The sequence below is a fragment of the Carcharhinus amblyrhynchos genome, chromosome 13, assembly GCF_965287045.1.
Source record: "Carcharhinus amblyrhynchos chromosome 13, sCarAmb.v2.hapA, whole genome shotgun sequence".
Lineage (NCBI taxonomy): Eukaryota > Metazoa > Chordata > Chondrichthyes > Carcharhiniformes > Carcharhinidae > Carcharhinus > Carcharhinus amblyrhynchos.
The window spans coordinates 29,799,141-29,816,989 of record NC_137336.1 but is presented as its reverse complement, the minus strand read 5'-3'; the positions used below and the strand labels follow the sequence as shown (position 1 = coordinate 29,816,989).

Genomic DNA, 17,849 nt, shown 5'->3' with positions numbered 1-17,849 from the left:
TTTGCTAGGTCCCATGGGCTCTTGACTTTCTTGACCAGTCTCCCATGCAGGATCTTGTCAAAAATCTTATTGAAGTCCATGTAGACTACATCAACTGCACTGCCCTCATCTACACGCCTAGTCACCTCCAGAAAAAAATTAATCAAATTTGTTAGACATAATTTTCCCCAGCAAAGCTATGCTGACTACCCTTGATTAATCCTTGCCTTCCCAAGTGGAGCTTAATTCTGTCTCTCAGAATCTTTTCCAACTGTTTCCCTACCAGTGAAGTTAGATTAACTGGCCTGTCATTATCTTGTTATTCCCTACTTCACTCCTTGAATAGTGGTACCACATTAGCTGTTCTCCGGTCCTCTGGCACATCTCCTGTGGCTAGAGAGGATTTGAAACTTATCAGCAGAGTCCCTGCAATCTTCTTCTTGCCTCACATAACAGTTATGGATACATCCCATCTGGGCCTAGAAATTTATCCACTTTTAATCCTGCTAAAACTGCTAACACCTCCTCCATCGCAATACCAATTTGTTCATTTATATCACAGTCCCCCTCCATGATTTCTATATCGACATCATCCTTCATCATAGTGAACAAGGATACAAAATAAAAATTAAACCTCACCTACATCTTCCAGCTCCACAAATTGCCACTTTGGTCCTGAACGGGCCCTTCTCTTTCCCTGGTTACCCTCTTGCCCTTAACATAATTATGAAACACCTTGGGATTTTCATTTATTTTGTCTGTCTGTGTTTTTTTCATGCCCCATCTTTGTTCTTCTTATTTCCTTTTTAAGCACCCCGTCCACTTTTTATACTTCACTAAGGCTTCCATTGTTTTGAGCCCCCTGTATTTGCCATAAGACGGGATTGATCTCCGACAGCGTACAAACACAAGATGATGTTATATGGAGAAGACATGTGGGTCAACTTTTGGCAACAAAAGCCAATCTGCTAGACACAGAACTGACAGAGTCCATATTATCTGTGCTAAAAGAAGGCCTGGAACTTCCTGAAAACCTGACCCTACCCTAACCAATTAGGGAAGACAGTATCTCAGTTGAGAACCAGACACTGAGTCAATCACAGGACATTACGTCGACTCCGGTTAAGACAACCCAGGTAAAGTCCAAACCAAGCCAAAAAACACCAGCAAACACTGAAAAGCATCAGAGGTTCACCAACAACCACATAGAGAACAATGGCCTCCAAAAGGTCTGACCCAGTGACTGTTGTTTATTAATTGTATTGTTAATTTTGATTGTTAATGTTATACAGTTATTGGTATGGGGAACCTTTAATTTAAAAGGGGAGGAAAATGTTATGCACCTATATTATTTCTAGTGTTTCCTCACTTACAGCTTTGCAGTGGAATAGGGGCACTTTAAGAGACGTTACTGATGGTATCATCAGCCGTCTGTGTGGCTGATGTGTTAACGTCTTTTCAGCAAAGTTCTTCATTTGTTTGAACCTTTGATGCCTGCAAGCTGTCTTCTAAAACCACCACAATCAGTGTCAGTGCTGAAATTGCAGTTATTTTTGCCTGTCTGAGTGGCAGAGATCCTTCCGCTCCTTCCGGTAAATATTACAGAGGGGATTTTTTGAGTGCCAACCACTAAACCACTATTTGATTTTTTTTAAATGTGAGGAGGGCTGCTGAATACAACGAGTATGTGTATTTTACTCCACAACCTCTCTCCTTCTGTTTAAGAGGTGGCTACTTGTCTATGTGTACCTGTTTCCTGCAGAGAGACAGGGGGTAGTGGAGGTGGGGAACAGGGGGTGCTAGATTTTCCAGTACTTGTTTCTTTACTACTCCACACTCTTTCTAATGCTGGATCCCGTGACCTGACAAGCCACTGACAAACTCAACAGGGTTTAGTGGCCAGCATTTTCGGAATTATGGAAAAGCACTGAAACTCCCATTTAATCTCTGAGTTGCTACGAAACTCCAATGGGCTGAGGGATCATTTGTGCCAATTAGCTCATTAATGAGCCTATTAGCATTCTGTCACGAGCAGGTGAGTTTACGGCATTGGCCTTTTCCTGACTCCGATTTAATCAAGGAGATTTTCCCATCACTGGGAGACTGACAGGTTGTCTCTCATGTTACTAACTGGGCCCAGTCACAATGTTTCCTGCTCAAGGGACCAAATGAATTTCCACCCTAGGTAACTAAAGTTTTCTAATGCGTAACAGATTATAATGATAAGTTTCTATCCATCTTGATATATTTTGTTATGTTCCATGTTCTTCTATTTATAGTTTGGTGGAATGACTTCGGTTAAGGTTTGTTCTCTGCTCCTCTGATCACTTTTCTCATCTACTCATCAACATGTTCTTCTACCACTGTAATGGACTATCTTCTTGATTTTTGTTTTCCAATATGAACTCCAGTTTACTGAGAGATCTGAAATCAAATCCCTTAATTTTGAACCAACTCAGTATATCAGCTCCATTTTAAAGGTTAGATTTACCCTCAAATGGCACCATAATACAATATTACAACAAGATGTGATTTAAGATAAAGATTGAGAAAGATGTAAGTAAGACAAAATAATAAATTGGAAAAAAAAAGATTTTAAGGAGATGAGAACAGAGGCTAGAATTTTATGCTCCTCTGCCGATGGGATTTTAGATGGGGAAGGGAGCGTGAAATTGAAAATATTGGATTCCCTCCAATTGTCTGCCCCCTGACCACAGAGCAATTTTACACTAGAGCGAGCAAAGGTCTCAAACTGGGAGCTGCCTTTGCCATCTATTGAGGTCCTTAAGTGGCCAATTAATGATCTCAGTTATGGAGGGATTTTCTTTTGAGAAGAGATTGAATAGTTTGTGCCTACACTCATTGAAGTTTAGAAGAATGAGAAGTGAACTTATTGAGGCATATAGGGCTCTCAGGGAGCTTGACAGAATAGATGCAGAGAGGTTGTTTCCCATTGTGGGAGAGACTAGGATGAGGGGGCATAATCTCGGAGTAAGGGGTCACCCATTTAAGACAGAGATGCGGAGGAATTCCTTTCCTCACAAGGTTGTGGATTTCTTTACCACAGAGAGCTGTAAAGGCTGGATCGTTAAGTATGTTCAAGGCTGAGCTGGGCAGGGAATCAATGAATATGGGGATAAAGCAGGAATGTGGAGTTGACGATTATCACATCAGATCAGTCATCATTTTATTGAATGTGGAGCAGATTTGATGGGCCTAAAAGCCTACTTCTGGATCTTATGATTGCTCTCTACCAGCTTATTTACAGTCACCTCAGAAGTTCTCACACATGATTAAATAAGATGTCATTGGTTGAAAAATGTCACATGTAAGGTTAGAGAGAGGTGGACAGACACAGCTATGCTCAGCTGAGCACAGATACAGAACCTTAGGAGTGACATTCAAGATGGCTCTACTGAGACCAGCAGCAACAAATGGACTCCCAAATGTCAGAGATCCCTGAGGCTGTGGTTGAGAACAGAATAAATTCATGTACAGCCCTGGCTCAGGATTTTGGCCAGGTGAGTTTTCCAGTGAAAGAGTGGCCATCCCTTATGGAGAACCATGGAGTGGCCACAGGAATAGCTTACCAACATGCACCAAATGTCACCCTGATTGGTCATTGGCACTGATGCTGCAGAGATGTTGGAGTGCTGCCTATTGTGACTCACCTTATTGCTTTCTTCCAGCAATCCAGAACTACAGGCAAGAAAGATGAGCATGCCACTCTTCTTGGGACATCATTATCATTGGTCTCCTTGGCCATTCTGACTGAAGATGAATATGTACAGTACAGCACAGTGACAGGGGCTGCCTGGTAAAGACGCCAATTGCCTCTGGAGGTAACTGCCATGCACTTCTCAGCTTCTCGTAGAAACCAATGAACAGACTGCCTCCAGCATCTCTGATGCCATAAAAAGGTGCAAAGAAAGATGCCCTAGACCTGGGTGCCTCTAGGTAAGAAGGCGAGACCCACTGCCCTTCGGACCTGTGAAGCCTAGTTTGTGCAGAATTGGAGGGACTGCTCAGCTCTCAAGAAAAGGGTATCAGTGGCCTGTGAGATGCAAGAGTGCACAAGATGCCTCAAAGTTCTCATCTGTTTCTAGGAAGGAGGCTATATGGTTAAACTAAGATTTATTAGTCACAAGTAAGGCTTACATTAACACTGCAATGAAGTTACTGTGAAATTCCCCATGTCATCACAGTCCAGTGCCTGCTCAGGTCAATGCATCTAACCAGCATGTCTTTCAAAAAGTGGAGGAAACTGGAGCACCTGGAGAAAACTCAGGCAGACACGGGGAGAACATGCAAACTCCACACAGACAGTGACCCAAGCCAGAATCAAACCAGGGTCCCTGGTGCTGAGAAGCAGCAGTGCTAACCACTGTGCCACCATGCCGCTCTGGTTAAAGCTCAAAGGCACAGTTACTTTGACAGCAGGGAATACTGAGTAGTGTTGTGCAGTGTGAAGTCTTCTACCATGAGAGCACAAATCCCTGTGAACATCTACCAGCAGAGTAAGTTTTACAGATGCTCCACAGAAAGTACTCCATCCAACTTTATCACAGCATGGTATGGTTCCTGCTCTGCCCAAGGCCGCAAGGAACAACAAAAGGTCGTGAATGTAGCCCAATTCATCACACAAACCAGCCTCCCATTCATTGACTCTGTCTACATTTCCCACTGCCTCGGCAAAGCAGCCAGCATAATTGTTTTGAATGGACTTACCCTGCATTAAGTCAATCTTTCTCTACACCCTAGCTATGACTGTGACCCTACATTCTGTACTCCCTCATTTCCTTCTCTATGAACAGTATGTTTTGTCGGTATAGCACACAAGAAACAATACTTTTCACTGTATGTTAATGCATGTGACAATAATAAATCAAATCAAAATCACAGTCTCCTGCAACACTGATTCTTCATCATCTCTGGGTAGCTCTGTCTACAATTGTAGATCCTGTTCCCAAAGTAGGATGTTTGTTGCCTTCCTGCGCCTCTTCTCTGCCCTCCTCATGGTTGAAGCACAGCTTTCCTGCAGATGGCTAATATAATTGGCCCTACTGGCAAATTGGGTATGCTTGACAGTCAGCCTTCTTCCATCTACCTAAGCTTGCTGGTGGCGCCCCTCCTCTCCATCTCTGCCTCCAGTAGCGACACAAATTGTGTCCAATGTGTGTCATTTACACTACCAAGCATTTTTAATACAAGCGGACCACTTGTGGCTTTGGATATTTTGAATGATGTGTATTTTTAATGAGTGGAGCATCATCTAATGGCTCAGGATAATTAGGTCAAAATTTTCTTCTTTTTTGCACAGCAATTGGTGACAAGTGCAGGAAATAGAGGAGGAATCTATAAATCCAGAGGCCTCTCAACACCTACTTAATCAACATCTATTTCACAACACAGCACAGTAAAATGAAATGTTAATATCATAGGGGAGAAATTTGACTTGCACTTGAAGTAGGCACAAAGTAAATGGGCAAACTGGACCGTGTGCCAGTGAGTTCCGGCCCGATACACAAGTAAAATTGGACTTCGAGTCCTCATGCGCTACAATGCGGTGTGAGTAAATATAGGCATTTAAGTACAGTTCACTGACTGGACAAGATGTGGAATTCATCGCGAAATCAGACTGGGAACTGCGAATTTGTCTCTAAGAACTACTTACAGTCTTATAAGAAGCAAATTTATTTATTTATATTTGCTGGCATCAAAGTAGGCTTACATTATCATTGCAATTAAATTACTGTGAAAATCCCCTAGTCGCACACTCCAGTGCCTGTTCAGGTACACTGAGGGAGAATTTAGCATGGCACCTAACCAGCACGTCCTACGGACTGTGGACTGTGCATCTGAAGGAAACCCATGCAGACACGGGGAGAACGTGCAGCCTCTACACAGACAGTGTCCCAAGCCAGGAATCAATCTTGGGTCCCTGGCACTGTCAGGCAGCAGTGCTAACCACTGATGCACCATGCAAATTTTTGGTTTCCGACTGAGGAGGGATAAAGGAGATAGCATCAAGGCTCGAAGTGTAATGGGTAAAGGGATGAATGGTGTAGGAGAGTGGGGAAACTGAGATCAGGAGAAGGAGGAAGCCATTTAGCTCCTCAAACTGGATCCAACACCCAATAAGATCATGCCTGTTCAATGATCTAACTCCTTATCGATTGATCCCTTAATACCTTATAATAATGGAATCTATCAATCTCATTTTACAAATTAATACTTAATCCAGCATCAATTGCCATTTGCGGAAGAATTACAAACTCCTGTTACCCTTTGCCTGTATTATTAGTTCGTAATGTTATTCCTGAAAAGTCTGGCTCTAATTCTAGCCTAAGTTCCCTGATCCACAGCCAGCAGAAATAGTTTTTTTTTCCATTTACACTCCCAGTTCTGCTTAATAGCCAAATCACCTTTAACTAAATTCCAGTAAATGCCATCCTGGTGTGTGTAACATTTCCTTGTGATTTAGCTTTTAGAATCCAGCTATAACTCTAGAAAATCTACACTGTACTCCTTCCAGAACCAATATATCCTGCCTAATGTGTGGTCCCCAGGACTGAACACTGTATTCCAGGTATGGTCTATCTTGTACTTTGTATAGCTGTAGCATGGCTTTGAAAGGTTAGTCATGGCATGAATCAATCCCAGCCTCCCGGACTACCTAGATCCACTACAGTTTGCTACCACTGCAACAGGTCCACAGCAAACGTCATTTCCCTGGCCCTGCACTCAACCCCGTACACCTAGACAACAAGGACACCTACGTCAGGCTCCTATTTATTGACTACAGCTCAGCCTTCAACACTATTATTCCCATGAAATTTATCTCCAAACTCCAAGGCCTGGGCCTCAGTATGTCCCTGTGCGACTGGATCCTGAACTGCTTAACTCATAGACCACAATCAGTAAGGATAGGCAACAACACCTCCTCCACAATCATCCTCAACGCCAGTGCCCCACAAAGCTGTGTTCTCAGCCCCCTCCTATACTCCTTATACACCTATGATTGTGCAGCCAAATTCCCTTCCATTTCAATTTTCGAGTTTGCTGATGACACCACCGTAGTGGGTCGGGCCTCAAACAATGATGAGAAAGAGTACAGGAATGGGATAGAGAATCTGGTGAACTGGTGCAGCAACAATAACCTCTCCCTCAATGTCAACAAAATGAAGGAGATTGCCATCAATTTCAGGAAGCGGAAAAGAGAACATGCCCCTGTCTACATCAATGGGGAAGAAGTAGAAAGGTTCGAGAGCTTCAAGTTTTTAGGTGTCCAGATCACCAACAACTTGTCCTGGTTCCCCCATGCAGACACTATAGTTAAGCCCACCAACGCCCCTACTTTCTCAGAAGACTAAGGAAATTTTGCGTGTCAGCTACGACTCTGACCAACTTTTATAGATGCACCATAGAACGCATTCTTTCTGGTTGTGTCACAACTTGGCATGGCTCCTGCTCTGCCCAAGACTGCAAGGCACTACAAAAGGTTGTGAATGTAGCCCAATCCATCATGCAAATCCCCAGCCTCCCTTCTATTGACTCTGTCTACACTTCCTGCTGCCTCAGCAAAGCAGCCAGCATAATTAAGGTCCCCACGCATCCCAGACATTCTCTCTTCCACCTTCTTCCTTTGGGAAAAAGATGCAAAAGTCTGAGGTCGTGTATCAATCGACTCAAGAACAGCTTCTTCCCTGCTGCTGTCAATCTTTTGAATGGACTTACCTTGCACGAAGTTGATCTTTCTCTGCACCCTAGCTATGATTCTAACGCTACATTTTGCAGTCTCTCATTTCCTTCTCTATGAACAGTATGTTTTGCCTGCATAGTGCACAAGAAACAATACTTTTCACAGTATGTTAATATATGTGAGAATAATAAATCAAATCATATTTGGAGAAGGGTAGCAGTGTTGGAGAATGGCAAGAGGGAAAGGCTGAGATGATGACACCAGCTGGGAACTATTGGGTTAGAAAATAGAGGATTGAGGGGAAAGATAAATGTGAGGAAGAGAGGAATGGCTAGTGGAAAGGAAGGATTAGGGTATTTCTTCTGGGATGGGAAAGAGTAAACTAGAGGAAATGATGAAACAAGAGTTGATGACAAGGCACTACAGAATTTGAAGAGATTGAGAGTCAATTGAAGCAAATTGGCAGGTCGTTCAAAGCAAAAGGATTTTTAAGGTTCAGAACTTATATGGAGATGATAGACAGCAGAATTCGGGGTAGTAATTGGAGCAAGTAGGCAATGGCAAGGGAAAGGCAAGAGGAATAGAATGGGGCGTGAGACTGCAGGACATGATGCAAAGATGTTAAGCTGCAACATTTTCCTTTCAGTGATGTGTTTGTTTCTATTCTGATGCTTTGGCCAGATAGTTGCCAGCTGCAACATGGTGACACAGTGGTTAGCACCCAGGTGACTGTGTGGAGTTTGTACATTCTTCTACATGGGTTTCCTCCAGGTGCTCTGGTTTCCTTCCACAGTCCAAAGATGCGCAGGTTAGGTGGATTGGCTTTGGGAAATGTGCAGAGTTATGGGGATAGGGCAGAGGACCTGGGTAGGATGCTCTTTCGGGGAGTTGATGCAGACTCAATGGGCCAAATGGCTTCTTTCTGCATTGGAGGGATTCTATGTTTCTATTGTTTTAACTTACCAGCATGCGGCATTGCCAGAATCCTGACCATTCCACCTGAAACTATGCTGTATATGTACAGATTTCCAAACTCAACAGTTTGCAGTACCTTACCATACAACATTATCCTAAAATAAAAACAAAAGGAAGCAGAAGACAAAGATAGTAAAGATAAAGGGAGAGACCGAGAGAACCAGTAGCACAGAAAGCTTGTGACCACTGTCAGGAGTCACCTACTATCATTTGAAATATGCCATAAGGGTGTATATGCATATGCAAATGATATTTTGCACTGTTTAATTACTTTTATGTTAAAAGTGCAGCAAGAATTTTGTTTGATGATAATGAATCGAATATTTACACAGAACCCTACAGTGCAGAATTCGCCATATTTAAAATCTGGGGGTTAATTGAAAAAAAATCTGAATACAGACAGACATTCGTGTCATTTTAGGTACAGATTAAGAACTGCCTGCATTCTCCTTCCGAGAATAACAGCTAAATCAGTGAGTGCACAGTCCTTCTCTGTTGCATTCTATCGAATCGCTTGAAATAAATCGGAAAGCACAGTGCTCACTCCGACGTGTTCGCAAAACGAACCTGCCTCTGGTGGGTGTGTTTGGCTGAGTGCAGTCTACGTGCACCACATGGACTGGGGAGGATGAGCCAGAGGCTCTGAGTGACAGCTCGCCTGCTTAGCGCGCAGTATTGTGGGCCAGTCTACCACTGCCCACTCGGAGCTGAGCTGCTGTTTTCTGCAAAGGAGACATATTGTTACTGTGTCATTGTAAGTGATTGACATTGTTTCTACACTTCATTTCCTCGTAATCATAGAGCCAGCATGCCCATTCTCACGCTGCCTCCCTGCGCCCTTTAGAGTTTTAGCTTGCAAATGAGTTGAAACAGTGGAAGGGGGGGAAAGAAAAACGAGACTTATGCAGATAACTATCATGGGAGGCCTGACGTTGTATGTTGCAGGTTGGAGTGTAATCTTTAGGGTTGTCTAGCTCCAACCCGGATGGTTTTTGAATCATTTTACCCCCCTCCCCCCACCATATAATCAAATCCAACCTTGTTTCTCTGCCGGTTGCAAAAAGATAGGATGGACTCTCCAGCTATCTCCTTTCTCGCATGGAAATTTCTGCAGCTTAGTTTACCGACCGCTTGTTTTAAAAAGAAAAAAAGAAACGGATGTTTTTAACAACCCTCCGTGCGAACCCGGAAATTGCCAAGTGATTGATATTTTTAATGTTGCAACCGCGCGGTATCGGTGTATTGTGCGGTAAAAATGCAGAGTCCCGCTGCACTACAATTTTTTTTAAAAAACCTCATTCTAAACACTGGAGTGGATCCGGCTGTAAATATTTCATTTTATCTGCAGGCACGGGCCGATTGCCGCATTTCCTGTAATAGAGAGGAATGTTTCTGTGGAAAGGTTGGAGGGGGAGCCATGTAAAGCTATTGCAGCATCTTGTCATTTCAGTACAATTTCACCCACAGTCTAATCCACATTCTTCACAGTAACCGCTGCTTCAGTCCAAGTTAAAGTGGCCTTTTAAAAATATAAATATTTGGATGAATTGATGTTTCGATGTTCCCCTGAATGTCATCGTCTTGTTTCCAAAATTGTTACTTTCATTGCTGTTATCGGTCGCAATCACAAGATTGTGCCCGAAGTGGCTCTGAAACCACATTCCAGAGGTTGGTTGTGTGTCCCGTTACTTAGCAACAGGCGTCAAACTTGTTCCCTTCTTTCAAGGAAAGGTTTTGAGTTAAAAAACAAAGCGGAAAATGATTATAAACTTGATCCGGCACACAGATCCCTGCAGTTGCAGTGTAACATTCAGGGAGCTGATTGAACAGATAAACCTAGCGCGCTCTCTCTTTCTCTCTCTCTCTCCATGCCAAACCTTCAGGTGTTAGGGTGGAGAGAGCCTGTCAAAATCTGTCAGGGCGTTGTCTTTGGCAGCCATCAGAATCAAGGCGTGTTGAATATTGTACCTGAAAATAGTACATGTGATCAGATGACTTATCAGCGAAATGACCTGTAAATTTGTACCCTGGGTTATTGGGCAATTGTCACTGATCCCGCGGGATAGTTTCATTGTAATGCTGCCTCTTCCCCACCCCGTTGATTTACGCCTTTTTATATCTTTTTTTGGAAGTCTCAAGTTGTTTCCTTTTTAAAAACGTGATGAAATGAAACACCCACTTCCCTTCCTCCAAGCCAATAATTACGGTTGACACCGGTTTTGAATATCTTTTGTTGATTGTTTTGAAAGCCTATAAGATTTTTAAAAATGGTATAAAATGCTGGGTGGCGGCTGTGTCGTAAAAATGCTTAGAATCCGACAGTGCAGGAGGAGGCCATTCAGCCCATTGAGGCTGCACTGACCAGGTCCTATCCCCATAACCTCATGAACTAACCCTAGCTAGTCCCCCCGATACTCAGGGGCAATTTACCTGACCTGCACATCTTTGCACTGTGGGAGAAAATCCACACAGACACAGGGAGAATGTGCAAACACCACACAGACAGTGACCCAAGCCAGGAGTCAAACCCAGGTCCCTAGCGTTGTGAGGCAGCAGTGCTAGCCACCATGCCACCCACATGCTTACAGTTAATAAGAATCAATTGTTATCTGAACCCATTTTTTAAACAATATATCCTGTTATTATATTTGCTGAGGGTTTTTTTAATCTCCTTTTGCTTTTTTTTGCCTTCATGGGGAATATGCAGCGTGGGTTGTAGCTTCATGCCAGAATGCCCACAAGGACTTGGAGAATCCATTTACGTTGCTCAATTTTTGCATAAAACTTTTAATGGTCATTCTGGTGATACAAGCTGGAAAAGCAGTGGGAGCACATGACCCAATCTTGACTTTTGGCTCGTGTGCATAGTGCAACAACTGCAATATTTGGGCAAAGTTTCCTACTGCCATCTATGTACTGGGTAACATTGTAAGACTGGCATGAGTGTGTATTCTGGAGAGTCTGCTGCTTTATTTATTGTAGATGAGATTATATCGATAAACACGCTTAGTGTGTTCTCTGAACCACCTTGAACAATGGGTTTATGATTGAGATAGTGACTGGTGCTGTCTGATGCTTCTCTCCCCACTGCCTATTGTTTTGATCTCATGGGCAATGAGCCCATTTATGATATTTGTCCTGCTACCCTGGCAGAGATCAAGTAATTCAGCACAGACTAGGCAACCTGAGTGTCAAAACCACTGTTCTGCTTCATCAGAAAGGAAAAAAAGATGATTATTTAGCTTGTTGACTCACAGGTTTCAATCTTGTGAAGGGGAAAGTTATGTTATGTCCATTCAAGTTTAGTTGTTTATTACAGCAATTGTTGAACAGATTATTATCTTAAACCAGAGTACAGACATGACTTGCTCTCATTATAGTTTATGATCCTTTTAAAAATACACTAGCTGTTTTTTATTCGTGTGGTGGAAGGGACAAGGCTGAGATTTCCCTCCCATGCTCACAAAAGTCAAATTGTGCCTAATTATTATGAGAAGTTAGCAATTGATTCTGGATGTTTTCCAATTATTTTTGTTGTTTTTAAGAAAGTAGATCTTGGTGTTATTCAGTGCAATGCTGAAAACGAGTGAAACATTGGGAGCACTGAAGTTAGGGTATGGGTAAATAGTAAACTGGGGTGCCTTCAGCTTCATATTATCTAGCATAGTTTGATAAATATGGACATTGCTGCAGGGAGACAATTGTGAATGTGATCAACTGCATTAAAAATACGTATTTAATATAACATGTCTGGACAATACTGGAGTATTGAAATGGAAGAATTGTTTTAGCGTTAAGGAGTAGTCATTGAATTACGGAAAACTGAAACTCATTCAAATTAACAAATCTTTGAAGGAAGGAAATGGCTCTTATATAGTATCAGTTAGAGCATTCTGCAATTTCAGTTGCACGGAACACAGCAATGTACTTCACACAATTATTCTGAAGTGTAGTTTTTGCTGCTTTGTAAATTAAAGCCATTTTGTATACAGTAAGGACCCACAAACTACACTAGCTTTTTAATTTATTAATTAAAGTGAATGAATACTAAACGGGCTGCTGGGAGGCTACTGCATATTTTGCATGGTCCACTTGGATTTTTAATCTTTTGGTAGATGAGGTATCAGTTTAATATTTCAAATAAATAGAAGACTGAATTTTCAGGTCCCATGGAGGATGGGAATGTTTGCAGATAGCGACTGAAAATATTGGTCTTGGTTGGCACTTGGTTTTCTGAAACCATTCCTGGCACATGTTCACCGGAGGACGGTGCCATCACAATCCCAACAGCCCACAGAGCGAGGTCAGTTAAGCTAATTAACAACTTGTTCATGGAGTTGTTGAGATTTTTGTGAGGGAACATGTGCTGCATGCACTGAGTGGGCTGACCAGGTGAAGTGAAATGGTTACAGAGTGGGGAACCAATATTGGCTGCCCCAGGAGGTTACTTCAGACCCACAAGAAGGTGAATGATTCTGAGGGGAGCTCAGGCATTGGGAAACATGTGCCCTTGGCACAGCGCAAGTGATGGGAGAGTGGATGGTAAATACTTGTTATTGTGGGGGTGGGGAATGGTCACCCTCCTGACATCATGGGGAGCAGAAAATCTGGATGGAAGACTGCCAAGGGCAGTTGAGTTGCCAGTGACCATAAGGAAGGCTGCAGCTTGCAATGTGGGCACAACTTGCGAATTTTGGGTCTGGTAGCAATGAGGAGCAAGATCCTCGGTAGGCAGGATACAGCCTTGGGACTCAGGAGGGCAGAGAAGAGAGACAAGGAACACAAAGGAAATGGAGGTGTTCATGTCCTCAGCATATTATCTACAAATAAAGATGGAGCTGCTATGAGATGATAAGGAACCAATGCTGTTGGAGACCGGGACTCACCAGGCAGATGGTTACAGGTGTCTGCGCCCTTGTTGTTGAGTTGAAGAACTTGCAGCTGTCAGCGCTGGTGTCACTACCAGCAAAACCATTGTGGTTTTGCACCTCTGGCATTTTGCAAAGATGAACTGGGGACCTGAATGGCGTCATTCTGACAGTTCCACTTTACTGATAGCCTCTTTGCCATAGCCGGACAGTGTACATTAGATTAACAGCAGATGAGACCTCGCAGGCACAGAGGTCATTTGGATTTCTCCACCATTGCTGGATTCCTTAGGTGCAAGGCATCATCGATTGCACCTCTGTGACCATCAAAGCACTTACTCACTGCCTAGACTGATGGAACAGGAAGAGTTCCTAATCCTTCAAAGTTCAATTTGTCTGTGATCACAACAAGTACTTTCTCCATGTTTTGCATTCAATTCACTGCAGTTTCATCCTTCACAAATTCAGGCCGTCACTGCTTTTTACTTCCCCCTGTGCCTGAACCCATCCCTTTCACCTGATCTATGGATGGACCTCTTGTAGAGATGGTTACTCACCTGATTGCCACTCACTGAAAAGGCCAACCATTCAGCAAGCCATTGGGCTCATCAGTATGCAATTCGAGTACCCGAATCGGCAAATACTGCCTTTAATACACTTCTGCAAGAGCCTTCATGGTGGTCTACCTATCTCACCAAGTTGCCATGAATATTAGGGATCATTTGAGCCCGTTGTTACAGGATGATGACAATGCACAGAACCCACTTTGACATAAATGTGCTAAAATATCAAGTGGAGACGCAATCTGGAACATCTAAAGTATTACCACCAATGAAGAAATCGCATCTGTCTAGATAGTCTTGACTTCCATCCCCCACATCTGACACACAACTTTAGTCCAGAATTTTGGTCTCTGTCACTACCTCAAACCACTTTTCTTCCTCCATCAATAGAAGGAGTGTCACACGGATGGCTTAAAGTGGATTTCTTCACATGTTGTTCACAAAGGAACATAGTGCACAGTTAGAACAAGAAACACTCTAGCGACCGTGTCAATAATCCCTACAATGGAATGGCATACGTGGTCCGCCATCTTTAGGGCAGTCCCTGTATCTTGGTTGTATGGCAGGGGCAGTCCCTGTATCTTGGCTGTATGGCAGAGGTAGTCTCTGTGTCTTAGCCGTATGATGGGGCAGTCACCGTGTCTGGGCCATGCGGATGGGGCAGTCACCGTGTCTGGGCCATGCGGATGGGGCAGTCACCGTGTCTGGGCCATGCGGATGGGGCAGTCACCGTGTCTGGGCCGTATGTTGAGGGTGGTCTCTGTAACTTGCACTGAGGCTCCAAGGCGGTTGAAGATGCTGAAAGTGACCTGTGGAGGATGGCACCCTTATCATCCTTGGTGACATTCCAAGCCCTTTGGCACACCAGATGCCTGGAGATAAGTGAGATTGCCAATTTGGGTGCAAATAACATCTCCTCCGAACTTTCACTTACCAACACCACTGACTATTCCAAGGGCCATAGTGTGGTGTGCATCCCGCAAACATCCATGCATAGTGTCTGTATGCACAGCTAGCACTGTCTCATTTGACTGTCCATGATGTTGGTCACTCTCTATGGAGAAGCTCATGTGCTCAAAGCCCTAAGCACATGATCTTCCCCATAGTGAGAATGACCTGGTACACATGAGCTGAATGGATTTGTCTGTCCTCTGGCCATGACCCCACACACTGCTACATCTCTCACTGCTATTCAAGCAAGAGCCTCCTTTCCAGTGACTACTAAGGTCCTGCATCTGTCCAACTGAGCAGGGCTGTGTCTGGCGTCCGTCTCCCATTCATGGTCAGTATGGCTTCCTCATGCCATTCTCCAGGAGCTGGACTTCTGTCCATTCCCTAGTGGTTCAGGACCTGGAAACAGCCTTGACTTCCATTCCCCACACGCGACACACAACTTTAGTCCAGAATTTTTGACAATGCAAAATTCCTCGAGTGCTGCCCTGACGTTTGTTCCTAGACTCTTTCCGAAATTCCTGGAATAGGGTGGAGAATGCACTGGTTACTGAATGTAATTATCCTGTGTACAACCAAAAGTCACAATGTAAATTAAACAAAAACATTTATCAGTTTGCAGTTGTTACATCATGTTGCTCAAGTGCATGTGAATTCCAGTTTCAAATCTGAAGGGCAGTTTAGACTAGCAGCAAAAAAGGAGTGATGTAAGTTCAAGTTGAAAGATATTTCCAAAGTGTAACAGAAGAATATCAAAGCTGGCAAAATGGGCTTTCTGTTGTTCAGAGCAATGGACAACTTGGTTGAGGATATTTAATAGTATACCATTAAATATGTTGTGCTGTACTGAATTCGACCTATGCATTTGGGCCAGGGCTGCAGGTGTGTTGAATGCAGGTGAAACAATATGATTTGGTGTAAAATAACTTGAAATCAAAACTTGCTTAAGGTATGTCTTGACGAGACTTGTCACTGGGCGTTATAATCACTGTCTGCGGTGCTTCTCCATTAATAATTAATCTGAACTTTGTTAAGTTAATGTAACTTTTTAAAACAAAAGGCTTTTATGTTGGCTTTCAGCTCTGACGAAGGATCATCCGGAATCAAAACGTTGGTTCTGTTCACTGTCCACAAGTGCTGTCAGTCCTGTTGAGATTTTCAAGCATTTTCAGTTTTTGTTTCATGTTAAATATATTTTGAATGAAATAATCCTATTGATTGTGAATGGAAGAACATTCTACATAAAGCTGCTTCATGAGAATATAGTTGGAAAGTTTTCTTTTTGGTTTGCAAACAGATGACTTAAGTTGCATTATTGTGTTAATTGGTGACAATTTTAGCGTGAAAATATTGTATTGCCCTTTCTAAAACTCAAAATGCCCAACATTTTAATAGCAGCAGCTTGATTTAATGGCATGCCTGTCTGTGAACCCCTTGGCTGGAATCTTCTGAAGGCGATGGCTTAGCTGCTGGTTGGAGAGCCTGTGGGAGCCCCACATCATTTCCTTCAGGGAAGGCCTACTGTATGTTACTCCACACAGGCACTTCTCAGGATAGTAGTGGGCCTTTACCTGAGTCCCAAGTGAGTGATGACAGGTTCCGAGTCAGGATGGAAGGGCATTGGCAATAAGGACAGGGGAGTGGTTCTCACCAGGACTGTGTGGCTGATGCCAGGTCTCTAGATCAGGCACTGAGTGCCCCTTCTCCCCCTTCCAGGAGCTTGCAAGTAGCCCTGGCAGAGTTTAATTATCATCTTCCCTGCCTGGTGAAATGCCCACCATCCGCTAGGTTAATACCAGTGACGGTGCGATTTTGCCCCAAATGGGCATTAATTGCCCACTTAAGGGCCTCACTTGGTAATGAGGTGGGAAGGCCCATAGGCCTTATGGCCACAGACTTAATTGGGATGGAGGTGGGGGTCCCCATCTACCACCTGTCACCTGACTAAACGTTTCCCCCGCCCGCCAGAAAACCTGCTGTGGAGAGGGCCCAAGATTGCACTTCAGTTCAGCAAACAGGAACATTTTTAAAGGAGAAAAGGAAAGAATAGATCAGTGAAGTACACAGAAATACCAGTCTGAGAGTCCATCATGAGATATAGGGAAAAGAAATTTTAAAAGCTAAGTAATTGGAAATAGCTTATGGGCAAACAAAATAATTTGCAGTTCAAGTAAGTTTTGTAAATTGATAGGGCAATACTATTACCTTTTGTGAAGCTAGTTTATTTTCGGTGCCAGTGAGGCTTGACTTAATTTTTGCCTCAGTCAATTTTGTACCAAAGGAATGAGCACTGAGGTCCTGGGGGGGAAATGTGCACTTTCCCAGGAGTTCTACTGGTGCAAAAATGTTAAAAACAATTTTTTAAATATTATTGTCAGTCTGGTATAGATCAAAATAAAGAATGTTAGAGCTGGGGGAGTGGTGCACTTGTTCACTTTGGGCAGCCAGAGTCAGAATTCCCAGGAGAGGTCAGATTAGCTGCAGAATGCAACTACCCCTGTACTTCCCCTGCAAGGTGCCTATACATCAGACTGAAAGGTCTGTTCCTTAATGTACAATTTTTAAAAAATCATTTATGGGATGTGGGTGCCCCTGGATAGACCAGCATTTATTGCCTATTCCGAGTTGCCCTTGAGAAGGTGGTGATGAATTGCCTTCTTGAACTGATGCAGTCCCTGAGGTGTAGGTATTCCCACGGTGCTGTTAGAGAGGGAGCTCCAAGAGTTAAATCCAGTGACGGTGAAAGAACACTGATATGTTTGCAAGTCAGAATGATGACAGTAGAACAAAATAAGAGCAGCAGGTTCATTC

General features: G+C 43.3%; 1 protein-coding gene across 2 annotated transcripts in view; it reads left to right on the top strand.

Moving 5' to 3' along the window:
• Positions 1 to 9,312: 9,312 nt before the first annotated feature.
• macroh2a1 (macroH2A.1 histone) overlaps positions 9,313 to 17,849 on the top strand; it is a 46,768-nt gene continuing 38,231 nt past the window's right edge. For both annotated transcript variants that reach the window (XM_080201460.1, XM_080201459.1), the window contains exon 1: positions 9,313 to 9,410. The gene's annotated coding sequence lies outside the window, so the exon portion shown is untranslated. The remainder of the gene's footprint in view (positions 9,411 to 17,849) is intronic.